General features: G+C 41.1%; 1 pseudogene; it reads left to right on the top strand.

The window, feature by feature from the left end:
- Positions 1-4,339: 4,339 nt before the first annotated feature.
- LOC102837304 lies at positions 4,340-4,679 on the top strand (annotated as a pseudogene).
- Positions 4,680-13,832: the final 9,153 nt, after the last annotated feature.

A 13,832-nucleotide genomic window follows, 5' to 3' on the forward strand; every position in this document is an offset into this window, starting at 1 on the left:
TCTCCCGTGGAGCGGCTGGTAGTTTCGAACTGCTGACCTTAAGGTTCGCAGCCCAATTCGTAACCACTACGCTACCAGAGCTCCTTATATTAACCAGATAGTGGTGATAATAGAAGTACTGGATGGTTCATTTCTGAAGGGAAGTCAACATAAAAACAAGGAAGAGACGTTACAATGAGTTGCTTTGTTTGTAAAGCAAAACATAAATTAAGAACCCTGTGTATAGCATGGGTGTTATTGTTGTTGTTAAATGCCGTTGAGTCGGTTTCAACCATAGCGACCCTGCAGGAGCAGCTGATGAGCTTGAATTGTCGACCTTATGGTTCAAAGCAACTTTGTAGTCCAGCACATTAACCTACAGCACCACACCAGGACTCCATAGCACGGGTAGCTAGTTATATATAGATCCATTAGATGGAATTTTCTACAATCTTAGTCTTTATAAACTAATGTTTAAGGCTTCTCTTCAACACTTATGCTTTGAACAAAACTGAATGGATAGAGGAGCAATATGTTGGCTTAGAATGAAATACAGCATCTCATAAATTTAAAAAACCAACATAAAAAAGCAGGCAAAGAACTAGAGAAAACCAAAAGGAATAGACAGGAAAATATTCCTTGAGGCAAGAGCCAAGAAGAGTTAGATCTGAAATTATAAAAGATCTGAGTTCCAAAAAGGCACCATGAGCCAATTAGAAACACAAGCAACTCACTGGAGGCCTAGTGAGGGACATTGGTGAATAATGGAGGCAGGTGGCCGAGAAACAGTAACACCTTTCCTCCCAATGCATTCCTGGGTAATCTGGAGTGTTTGGAACCATGACAAGCTTGAGGCTGAGCTATTAGGACATATCCCATCGAGAACCCCTTGTGGCATGCCAGGTGTCCACCGAGCATATACCTCCTCTCTTGAGTTACAGCATTCTGCTGGTTTTCATGTCTCTGAGGGTTCCTTGCACAACCCAGTGTTCATGAAGCTGTGCTCTGGGAGTCCTGAAGTACCAGCTGTAGAGAAAATAAATGTTAAGAGGGAAGTAGCAGTTCAGTGATAGAATCCTTGCCTTCTATGCAGGAGAACTGGGTTTGATTCTCGGCTAGTATACCTCATAGTTAGCCATCATCCACCTGTCAATAGAGGTTTACATGTTGCTAGGATGCTGAATAGGTCTCAGCAGATCTCCTAGACTAAGATGGACAGAGAGGAAAGACTTGGCAATCTACTTCCAAAAATCAGTCATCACAGAGGAAACTCTGTGGATCACACGAGTCTAATTAGCAACCCATCAAGGAGATGATGCCAGACAGGGAAGCATTTTACTCCTTGTTCCTGAGGCCATTATGAGTTGGGAACCAACGCAGCAACAGCTAACAAGAACCAACATATTAGAGGAAGAAAAGAAATCCTGGTGAGTTCGAAAACCTGATTCAGTGTAGGAAGCTGAGTGAAGAGAGCCTCTATTAGGGTTCTATATTCTTAACACTGTCTACTGTGGTTAACCTGGCTGTGGCTATAGGTCTCTCCACCAGTCTTGAGGCATTAGTTTCCTTGTTAACAAAATGGTGATGATGATAATACTAGTTGGTTTCCTACTTCCTGGCAACTCCTCTAATTGTCTTATTTTGCATAGGCAGGTACTGAGGTTAGCATCTGAGGCTTGTAGGGTGGGCTAAAATCCAAGCCAGCCAAGCTGACTAATGTGGATGAGTTACACTAGTATTCCCATCTCCATCTTCCAATGTTGGCCATTCTCTTGTTAGATACAGTGGAGAATGTCTCGTGCCCTTTAGCCATATTGTTTACAGACTAGTCTGTGACAGCCAGTACGTGGCATTCACAGTCTCTCTGGGATACCATATGCCAATGGCATATGTTGCTAAGTTAGCCTCAGTTTCCCACAAATATGGATTAGATACCAGGGACCTTGATTTCATTCAGGCAGGAAGTTGAGGTGAGTATCATGTTTGGAAGTGGTGGCCCTGCTCTAGGAAAAGGTGGTGGGGCTTGGGAAGAAGTTGGCTTTGGAAGGAGTCCTGATTTTCAAGAGCAATTTGTGACCTCTACAAAAGACTTTTTAAGAGCTGCGAAATTCTCCTTGTGGACACTTACCCAAGTATCTACTGGCTCGTCACACATGGGGTTAGTCAGTCCTACTATAGTGTTGCTGAACTTGTTACATGGAAATAGTAATACTGGCCCTGCCTTCATGTCAGGATTCAAAGGAATCCTGCCTATGCTTGGAAAACTACCAAGCATTATGCAACTGTAAGGTGATTAATCATGTTGCTATTATATATTGTGATTGATGAGATTTTGATAATGTGAGACCAGGGAAAGGCTTTTCTCGCCCCAACCACCACACCCCTGCTATAGAACCTGCTCCCCAAAATACATCTCAGTCCACACTCCAGAAACATTTTTTGGAACCACATCTTAGTGCTGCTCACCCAATCAAAAGCTCCTCTGACTCCATGGGGACATGAAGGTTTATCACAACATTTGCCATCAATAAAAAGCCAATTCTTTCCATGTGAAAAGCATTACTGCTGTCAAATGGTTATTGAGTGATGATACCTGAATAATGGGAATACAGGAACAGGAAAATGTACAAAGGGGAACTTCACAGGGACTCCAAATTGTAAAGATAGAAATGCTGGGCTCAGAGGGAATTGGTTATGGCAGAGTGGAGTCCACTGGCTTTCACCAAGCAGGAAAGATGATAGCCAAAGAGATGGCAACAGGTAGAAATGAGAAAACCAAAACTCATCTAACAGATGAGTCACAGATGAAGGCGACAGAGGACAGTCACCCTAACCAACCACACATCGCGGCTGCATTCTAACTAGCCCTCTCAGTCTAGACAGCCATCAAAAATTTTCCCCTGAAGAACTCTGTCACAAGAGTTTGTGCCTTGACAATTAGACCTTGCTTGATGACACAGGACCCCTGGAACTCCTATGAACCAAATCCATGACAGAGGGGTGGGAAGTTGGACTAGAACACCAAAAATCTTTTTGAGGATTCTAGGGAAGCAAAAGCCTCCTTTAGAAACCCAACCCACTGTCTGCCAGTCTTCCTGGACAGGGCGTTCTGCCTTTATTCTAGCTCAGCTCTCCCCTCTGTCCCACTAAAGTTCCCATCTGTCTTCCAGTTCTACTACACATGTTCACATGCTACCAACATATCCCATGGCCATTTCGGGCTGACCAGGAGGATTGAGGTTTAATGTAGTGGAGAAAGGATGAAGCTTTGAAGAAGAAAAGGGTTCAGCAGGGCTTTATCCACTGTTTGGGAGAGCTGGGGCAAGTTGTTTAGCATTTCAGTCTCACTTACTTCATCTGTTAAATGTGAATGATTCTTTCCTCATGGTTGAATGTGAGGAGCAGATGAAGTATACAAACAGACCAAAAGGGGTATGTATGTGTGTGTGGGGAGGAGGGGGAGAGATTACAAAAACACCACCTCCACCGAAAAACAAATCAAAGCCACTACTGTCCAGTTAATTCCGACTCCTGGTGACCCCATGTATTACAGAGTGGGACTGTTTCTTGGCCGCCATCATTACAGAAGTTTGCCAGGCCTTTCTTCCATGGTACAATTGGATGGACTCAAACTGCCAAACTTTAAGTTAGTTGTTGTTAGGTGCCAAGCACAAACACCACCACCCAGAGACCTAACTGTGAAGTCAATTCCAACTCATGGTGATCCTATATATGTGAGAGTAGAATTGCATTTTCTTAGGGTTTTCAGTGGCTGATAGCTCAGAAGCAGATTGCTGGTCTTTCTTTTAAGTGCCTCTGGGTGGATTTGAACCTGCAACTTTTCAATTAGCATCTGAGTGCATTATTATTGGCAGGAGGGAAGATACTCCTGACTTTCTTGGAGCAGTAGCAGTTCAGGAATGCTATCCGGGTACAATCAGTTATGGGCCCCCATTTTACTTTCAAAAGTGCCCTGATTTATCACCCTAGGTACTATGATTGGGAGTCCTGGTGTGGCGCTGTGGGATAATGCATTGGACCGCAAGATCAGTGGTTCAAATTCACTAGCTGCTCCTTGGAAACCCTATACAGAGTTGCTATGAGTCAGAACTGACGAGAAGGCACTCAACAACAACAATGTACTATGATTGGGAGTCCCTGTGCAGTGCAAACAATTAGCATACCAGCTGCTAACAAAAGCTCAGAAGTTTGAATCCACTAATAGGTGCTTTGGAAGAAAGTCTTGGCAATCTACTTCTGAAATACCAGCCATTGAAAACCCTATGGTGGAGTCGCCTCCGTCGTCGCCGCTCTCCCACCCCCTCCCGGGTTCCCTCGGTCCAGCCCGGTTCCCAGGAGAATGAAGTTCGTGTATAAAGAGGAGCATCCGTTCGAGAAACGCCGCTCTTAGGGCGAGAATATCTGAAAGAAATACCCAGACCGGGTTCCGGTGATAGGAGAAAAGGCTCCCAAAGCTCGGATAGGTGATCTAGACAAAAATATTTGGTGTCACAGTTGGTCAGTTCTACTTCTTAATCCGGAAGCGAATTCATCTCCCAGCTGAAGACGCCTTGTTTTCCTTTGTGAACAATGTCATTCCATCCACCAGTGCCACAATGGGTCAGCTATACCAGGAACACCATGAAGAAGACTTCTTTCTATGCATTGCCTACGGTGATGAAAGTGTCTAGGGCCTGTGAAGCAGCTGCCCCTAAGGTGGGGAGGTCCCTTTCTACAAAGAGAAAAATGGCCCCCCTTTCTTGACCTACCCCTCGTTCTTCAGGTTTGAGCACCACCTGCCTTCTTCAGTACCTGCACGACTTCATGTTTGAGACTTTCTCTCTTGCCCCTCCTAGCACCAGGGGTAGTAGAGATGGCCCCTAGTGCCTCTTTTCTCTTTGCCTCCTTTTTCTGCCACCTTTCCCACTCTACTTCAAACTTTTTGGTTGTCAATCTCACATCCAATGATTGTTTTTGGTTTCTGTTCCCTTTGTAACTACCCAAGGGGCTTAGAACCCTAACAATCCTTCTTACTACCTTCTATTTTGGGGGTAGATGGAAGGGACTAAAATTGTGTGCTGGGGGAAGATAGGAGGCACATCAGTAAAGAAGAAAACACCAAGTTGAAAAATAAAAACAACCCTTTGGAGCACAGTTCTACTCTGACACATATAAAGTTGCCATGAGTTGGAATCGGCTTGATGGCAGCTGTTGAGTTGTAAGATATTTTGATTATCGACAGATGGAAACTTGAAGGGACTAAATGATACTGAGACTTTCAGACCCTCAGAAGCTCCATTCCTTCTTCTCTGGCAGGACTGTTATCTATCAGTCCCAATTCACTTAAAAAAATTTAAAAAAATTCTTCAATTAGACCTGTTTGAAAAAAATAACAGCCCTGTTTAAATTCCAACAATGATTTTGGAATGAAAAAACTACTAATTATTCCAATTAACTCAGAACACTAAATGCACATGTTCAAATGAATATTAAACTACCATAAATCTTGGTCCTCAAGTTCTTGAGATGCTGGAATGCATAAACAGTTAGTGGAAGAAATTGTGATTGCAGAGAAAACACAAACAAAAGTCCTGTTTGTTTGTACGACTGCCTACTTGTGGAGAAACCACCAGGAGACACCGAAAGACATGAGGGTGTCTCCTAGATAATGTTTGCAATTATTGCTCAGAGAAGTCAGAACAAAGAAGCTCCTTTTTATAACCAAAGTCTAAGGGGTTGGGGGTGGGGGTGGGGGAGAAGCTTAATCATGAGAAAGCCCAATCCACTATTGGCATTAATAAAATAAAATAAAACAAAACTGTAGTTTATCAGAAGAACAAACTGTCTTAAGGAAAAATAAATAACTCCTCATTTCCTGACTCCATGTACAAGATTCTCTAATGCCATTTTACATACCAGCGCTGAGAGCCAGGCTGCAAATCAGCTAATGCTACTCCAACAAATGGGCTTCTTGGTAGAAATTGGGCTTGGAGCAGGGCGGGTGCTCAGATATGCATCTGCACTGGTAACCATCCAAGTCAATGAGGATCACATTTATCTGAATGCACCTCTGGTCATTTTTCAGGGCTTTGTTGTTGTTGTAAATGTTCTCTAGTCTATGAGTTCTGACCCATAGTGAATCTGTATAGGGTTTCTGAGGGGCAACTGGTGAGCTTGAACCACTGATCTTGTGGTTCAAACTGACCTTACAGTCTAGCGCATTAACCCTCAGGCTTAGACCTCAGGAAACTATATGAGGGAACAGGAATCAAAGTTCAAGGATAATTTATATTTTCTAATACTTGGAAAGAATTTAGGTTAATTATGTACAATTGGCCTCAATGTTCAGTATTCTATATTGTTTGGAAATAAATGCAACGGTGGTGAGGGATTTCATGTTGGCAGCCCCACTGGGATGCAAGACCCGCTGTCCCAGTTTTAGGAGTGAGCACTTGACTCACATTATGATTTGTCTCTCTTTTCCACCTTCATTCTTCCCTCCCTCTGTAAGTCTCCTTCTCCCCATCTTTCCTTCTCTCATTGACTCTCTATTTCTACCTGCCCTTTCCCCCCTCTCATTCATCCAGGCTTCTACCTACTCATCCTTCATTCAAAAATACTTCTAGGTTTCAGAATTCAAATCATTTTAACCTGTGCTTAATACTGTAGCAAAGAAGCAGGGATTGTTGACTCCAAGATCTTACAACTGTCTTGTAGAGATACGAATTTCTCTTCTGCTATCACTATTTTGAGTACAGATAGCAATTTCCATAATGAACTTCCTGTTGTTTGGTGCTATCCAGTTAATCCTGACTCATAGCGACACAGCAGAATGAAACACTGCTCAGTCCTGGTCATCCTCACAATTACTATGCTTGAGCCCATTGCTGTTGCCACTGGGTCATTCCATCTTGTTGGGGGTCTTTCTCTTTTTCATTGACCCTCCACCTTATCAGCATGATGTCCTTCTCCAGTGACTGGTCTCTCTTGATAGCATGTCCAAATTATGACAGGCAAAGGCTCGTCATCTTGCCTTCTAAGGAGCATTCTGGTTGTACTTCTTCCAACACAGATTTTTATTCTGGCAGTCCATGGTAGTTTTAATTTTCTTCTCCAACACTAGAACTCAAAGGCATCAATTCTTCTACTGTCTTCCTTATTCATTGTCCGACTTTCACAGGCATATGAAGCAATGGAAAATACCATGGCTTAGGTCAGGTACACCTTAGTCCTCAAACTGACACCTTTGCTCTTGAGCACTTTGAAGAGGTCTTGTGCAGCATGTTTGCCTAATGCAATACATTGTTTGATTTCTTGACTGCTGCTTCCAAGAGTGTTGGTAATGGATCCAAGCAAAATGGAGTCTTTGACCACATCAATATTTTCTCCATGTATCATGATGTCCAGTTGTGAGGATTTTTGTTTCTTTACGTTGAGGTGCAACTCATACTGAAGGCTGTGGTCTTTGATAATCATTAGTATTTTAAGTCCTCTTTGCTTTCAGCAAGCAAGGTTGTATCATCTGCATATCGATGGTTGTCATAAGTGTTCCAACAATTCTGATGCCAGATTCTTCTTCATATGATCCAGTTCCTTGTTGCTCAGCACACAGAATGAATAAGTATGGTGAAAAAGTACAACTGTGGTGCACCCTTTTCCTGATTTTAAACCATTTAGTGTCCCCTTGTTCTGTTTGAACAACTGTATATATGTACAAGTTACTCATGAGTCCAATTACATGTTCTGGAATACCTTTTGTTTGCAATGTTATCCGTAGTTTGTAATAACAGTCAAAAACCTTTGCATACTCAATAAAGCACATGTAAACATCTTTCTGGTATTCTCTGCTTTCAGTGAAGATCCATCTGAGGTCAGCAATAATAGCCCTCAATCCATGTCACCCATGGCAGACAGGTTTCAGCAGAGCTTCCAAACTAAGATTAGGAAGGAGAGGTGGACTATTTATGAATGTGTATCCACTGAAAACCTTATGAATGGCAGTGGAACATTGGCAGATCCAGTTCAGAAAATGAAACCATTCTGAATAGCATCAGAGCATTGTCAGATATAGTGCCAGATGACGAGCCCCTCAGATTGGAAGGCGCTAAAAATTTGGATGGGGAAGAACTGTCTCCTCAAAGTAGAGTTGACCACGATGATGTGAATGGAGTAAAGCTTTTGGGACCTTTGTTTTCTGATGGAGAACATATCAAAATGAAGAGAAACAACTGTAAGCATCAGTTATGGACTAGCCTTGTATTTTAAGAGTTCTTGATGATTCCATCTGTCTATTGTTTAGTCCTATTGATTCTACCTTTCCTTTATTTTTTTCCTATCACTTCTTTCCTTTACATTTTCACTAGCTTGTTTCTAGAAATGGAAATGCTGTCTTCTCTTTGCAAAAACTGGAAATTTAGTAAGTAGCAATAAGAAATCAATCAATCAGTTAATTGTGATTGTTGTTAAGTGCCATCCAGTCAGTTCTGACTCATAGTGACCTGGTATAGGGTTTCTGAGGAGCAGCTAGTGGGTTTGAACTGCTGACCTGTGGTTCACACAGTCCAGTGCTAATCCTATAGTGCCACATCAAGAGTGAATTAATAAATACATTTGTTATTGTTTTTGTTAAGTGCCATTGAGTTGGTCTTGAGTCATAGCGACCCTATGAAGGTTTGTTGTTGTTGTTGTTGTTAAATGCTGCAGGGTCAGAGTTCTGGCCCATAGCAACCCTGTGCAAGTTTTCTGAGGAATGGCTGGTGGGTTTGAACTGCCAACCTTGTAGTTCAAACTGTCCTCTTGGTCCAGTACATTATCCTGCAGCACTACACCAAGACTCCTGTATAGGGTTAATAAATATGGCAGTGATAAGACATCTAAGGATTTGTTGCGATTGTTAAATGAGATGAAATTACTTGGTACCCGCTTGGTCAATGTCCTAATTTAATACTTTATAGGGTTAATAAGTATTATATTAGGATATTGGCTAAGCAGGGTACCAAGTGATTTCATCCCATTTAACAATCACAACAAACCCTTAGACATCTATCTTATCATTGCCATTTCTATTTCACAGGTGAAGAAACTGAAGTTCAGAGAAACTGAGTGACTTGCTCAGGTCATATGAGTGGAGCTCTAGAAGGCTTTGGGAATGGTCAGTTTGGATGCCATTCTGGAAGCACCATAAGTGATGGCCAAGTCGCCTTCATTTTCAGGTGACAGATTCCTTGCCTTTGAGGTGTTTAGGATCTCTTACCTAACCACAAGCAGCATAACTATAGAAAGTGCCTGGTTTAAGGAACTGAGGATGCATCTACCCACCTATATGAGGGCTCACTGCAAGACTGGGTCATTTTCCTATCCTCTTCCACTGGTTTATCGGAAATTCCAAAGTCAACCCATACCCCCCCCCTCCCCCAGTACTGTGGTTAGAGGAAGGTACCTGGAGAAAATCAGGATATTTTATGTTCTAATCAAATGGCTGTGGTTTAGGAGGTTCTCCAGAGCAGAATGGTGCTTCATCCTCTGCTATGCCAAAATACTACAAGGTAAGCACTGAGGGGTGGCATCAATGTTCAATATGAACCCTCAGGAATGTCCAATAATTGAGTCTTCTGCTCTACAAGTCAGGGATTCCCTGGAGATGTCTCAATCTAGAAATGGATCCTCCTATAGGAACAGACTAGAGCAAGTATTATTGTCATCCTCAAGTAATCTTTGCCTCTTCTTTCATTCTCACTAAATTGTTCTTTCTACTCCTGACCTTCCACTTATCTCCTTTGGATTTAACCTTTATTTATTTACAAATATTTTTAAACCTTTTATTGTGAATTGAGTGATCATTTACATGGGAGAACATCCTATTATATTTCATTTCATTACAATGATTACAATCCCCTCCATGCATCATCATTCAACAGTATTTGCTTTTATTACCTCTGTTTTATGTTTTGAATTTTTTTGATATACACAAAAACACTCAGGAATATATAATCACTTAAACAACCCAAAGACACATTCTACAAGCCTGCCTCCTGGTTGCCAGCACACAGCCTTTCTCTTTCCATGAGTCCTTCTTTCCATAGATAGCTGCTCCATCTATCCATGTCATCATCACTGCCTCCATCTCTGGTGTCGCTGCTTCTCTGGAAGTGTTCCACATTCTGCTCATGTTCACTTCCCTTTATGGTACTAGGATCCTCTGTTCCTGGAATGTTGAATTAACTACTTCCCCCTTTATGTTACAAAACTTCTATTTTTACAGCTGTGACAATCACAATTAGTCATGACAACAATTATTCACTATTGAATCATAAGAATCTTATCCCCATCCCTGTCTAGACAAGATGAAACTATTCAGTGGGGATTCTACCTACCCCTGCACACTCTGAAACTAAACACCCTCTTGAAAACTTGTAAGCCAGCCACTTCATGCCTTTATAATGCCCCACTCCATTTTAGGGAGCCAATGTCTATTCCTATCAACCCTGTGCACAGAGGGGATATGTATGATCCTTGATGTGAAGACTCCTTCCCTCTCAGTTGGTATTTTGAGTTACTACATCCATAAGTGTAGGTCAAATTCATCAAATTGTAGCATTTTACAGTTGTTTCCTTTATCAAATTTCTTTATCTTCCTCTAGGCAAGTTCTGATCATCAAGCCATCAAAGCTAGGTCAAATGGGTACTATCGGCAAGTTTGGGTGTTCTTGTGCGTCTCCCTTCACTTCATATCAGCTGGACACTTCACTTTCAACTTTAGCCCTCCATGGCTAGGCCCTTGTCTATGGGTTTAGGAGTCCCCAGGTCTCACCACACTTTGGACCAACCAGCTCTTTTTCTTCTCTTTGTCATCTCCAGGTTGACAGGAGTCTATGGAACATGGTCAAACTCAGCCCATTTCTTCATTGCTGCTGTTCCCCCACTTCCACTCACTAGTAGACCAACGTAGTCACCAGTGAGCTTACATGCACACTCATGTGTTTCCTTTGAATTTCAGCCTTAGAGGGGGTATTGTCCTGAAGGGACTTGATTGCTTGCCTTGATGGCTCCTCGGTGAACAATTTGCTTGTTCTTGTAGTAACCAATCACACTGCCGTTTCTGTTTTTGATTTTTCCTGCTTGTCTTTCTTTCAAGAAGTATCTTCTCTTCCTCTAGCTGTTCCAGGCTGGTCTGCATGTTCTTTCAAGTGGGAATGTCCCACCTCAGAAGGTTTTGGATGGGCCTCAGTATTCTACCTATACACTACAAAGGCTCTGCAAGAAGCTTATTTTGCTGGACAAGTCCTAGAACCCCTTTTAGGTATTCCAATCAATTACAGGCTGAAGACAGGTTTACAAGTTTTCTGTAATCATGTTTCCCAATATTTCTTTCTATCCCACTTATGTCTATTTACAATAGTAGGCAAGGGTTAACCTTTATTTTTATACCATATTTATCATGATGGTTTAGAAAACCAGTTTGGTTGTTCCATCTTATATATCTGGCAGATATCTTGTCTCCTTCAGATGTCTCCTAACTCTTGAACTCATCTTAAGCTCTACCCACAAATAATATTTCATTCTCATATCCCACCTGAATAAAAAACCTGCAGATCCCCATTATTTATTTTTGAGATTTAGAAAATAAAGTAACAACACTTTTTAATTGTCCAAAATTTAAACAGTGCCTATGTGTATAAAAAGGAGCTCTGGTAGTGTAATGATTATGAATTGGGCTGCTAACCTCAAGGTCAGCAAGTCGAAACATCTGTTACACGGGAGAAAGATGAGGCTTTCTGCTCCTGTAAAGATTTGCAGCCTTGGAAACCCTGAGCAGGGTCACTATGAGTTGGAATCGACTCCACGGTACTTAACAACAACAAAAGTGTAGAAAAGCAAATGTGTCACAACTGGACCAATAAATGACATCATTGTAAGTGGGGAAAAGATTGAAGTTGTCAAAGACTTCATTTTGCTTAGATCCACTATCAACATTCATGGAAACAGAAGCCAAGAAATCAAATGACATATTGCAGTAGATAAATCTGGTACACAAGATCTGTCTAAGGTGCTCAAGAGCAAGGATATCTGTTTGAGGACTAAGGTGCACCTGATCCAAGCCATGGTATTTCAATTGCCTCATATGCATGTGAAAGTTGGACAGTGAATAAGGAAGAATGTAAAATAATTGATGCATTTGAGTTATGACATTGGAGAAGAATACTGAAAGTACCGTGGACTGCCAGAAGAACAAACAAATCTGTCTTGGAAGAAGTACAACTAGAACGCTCCTTAGAAATGAATAGTGAAACTTTCTTTCTCATACTTTGGACAATTTATCAGGATGAACCAGTCCCTGGAGAAGGACATCATGCTTAGTAAAGTGGAGGGTTAACAAAAAAGGGGAAAGCCCCCAGTGAGATGGATTGACCCAGTGGCATCAGCAGTAGACTCAAGCATGACAATTGTGAGGATGGTGCTGAACAGGCACTATTTTGTTCAGTGCATAGGGGTTGCTGTGAGTTGGAACCAACTCGACAGCACCTAATAACCACAATCTCAGAAATATATTCAAACCGAGGATTGTTTTTTATTTTGAAATTCTTTCTTTTCTTCTTTAACTTTAACACGTTTTTAAAATCGATGCGATTTATGCATATGCTAAATAAAATATTCAAATATTAATAGAAGTCTGATTAATAAAGCCCAAAAAAACAAACAGACAAAAAAAAATTGTCTCTGTTTCCATTAGCATAGCCTGTTGACTTCAGGTCAAATGGCTCAGCTGAGCTCTTTAGGCCTTCTGTGAACTTTATGAGTTACTTCCTGTCCTTATTTCTATTTCTCTCCAACTTAACCATCTACTCCCTCCAGGGCAGAATCTAGTTTGATAGACTTTGTCTTTTAGTTGGAGAGTATAGTTAATGTACTTTATTTGTGATGACTTAACTATTTTATTTCTACTGTATTATATATTTTTTAGTAATATTTATCTTTTTTTCTGTTTCTTATTCTCCTGTATTTCCTATTTTGCGTTGATTGGTTTCATTTCCCTCATTTCATCTCTTCTCTTACCTCCTGTTCTAGTTCCCTTAGTAGTTAGCCTAGAAATTTTTAAAAAATTGCGTATTTAACATAATACAATGGGGCTTCAAAAAGTTTGTGGAATAATTCCATTAAATAATTCCATTATTTTTAATTCCATTTTCTCTGAAACATTTGGAAGCTCCCTCATAGACTGAAAGTTGATCAATGAATTTAACCTCTGGGGTGGTGCTGTAGGATAAGTCCAGGACTGCAAGGTAGGTTTGAACCACAAGGTAGATTGTTCAAACTCATCAGCTGCTCCTATACTGGGTCACTATGAATTGAAACGGACTCAATGGCACTTAACAACAACAAACATCTTTCTGAGCAATTTAGGAAGCAAAGAACCCTTGAATTCTAATTATTCACCACCAAATTTAACATGCAGTGCAATTATTATTGTCAAGGATTTTAATGGACATTAGTTCGTAAAGAGACACTACTGCATAGGGTTACTGTGATTTGGAATCAGCTCAACGGCAGTGTGTTGGTGGTTGTTTTATAGAATCATTGTTTACATTGACCCACATGTTTACCTTTATTGTTCTTTGCTGACCCTCTTGAATTTCAGATCTACCTTCCAGGATCATTTTCTTTTTTCTAAAATACATGTCTATTAGAAGCTCCTACAATGATTTAGTGTTGTTATTAAATGCCATCAAGTTGTTTCTGACTCATAGCAACACTGTATAGGATTTCCAAGGAGCAGGTGGTGGGTTTTAACCACAGCCTTCATAGTTAGTGGTCTAGTACTTATTGTACAGTGTGCTGTTAATAAATTCTCGCAG

The sequence above is a fragment of the Chrysochloris asiatica genome, unplaced genomic scaffold (assembly GCF_000296735.1).
Source record: "Chrysochloris asiatica unplaced genomic scaffold, ChrAsi1.0 scaffold00038, whole genome shotgun sequence".
Taxonomy (NCBI): Eukaryota; Metazoa; Chordata; class Mammalia; order Afrosoricida; family Chrysochloridae; genus Chrysochloris; species Chrysochloris asiatica.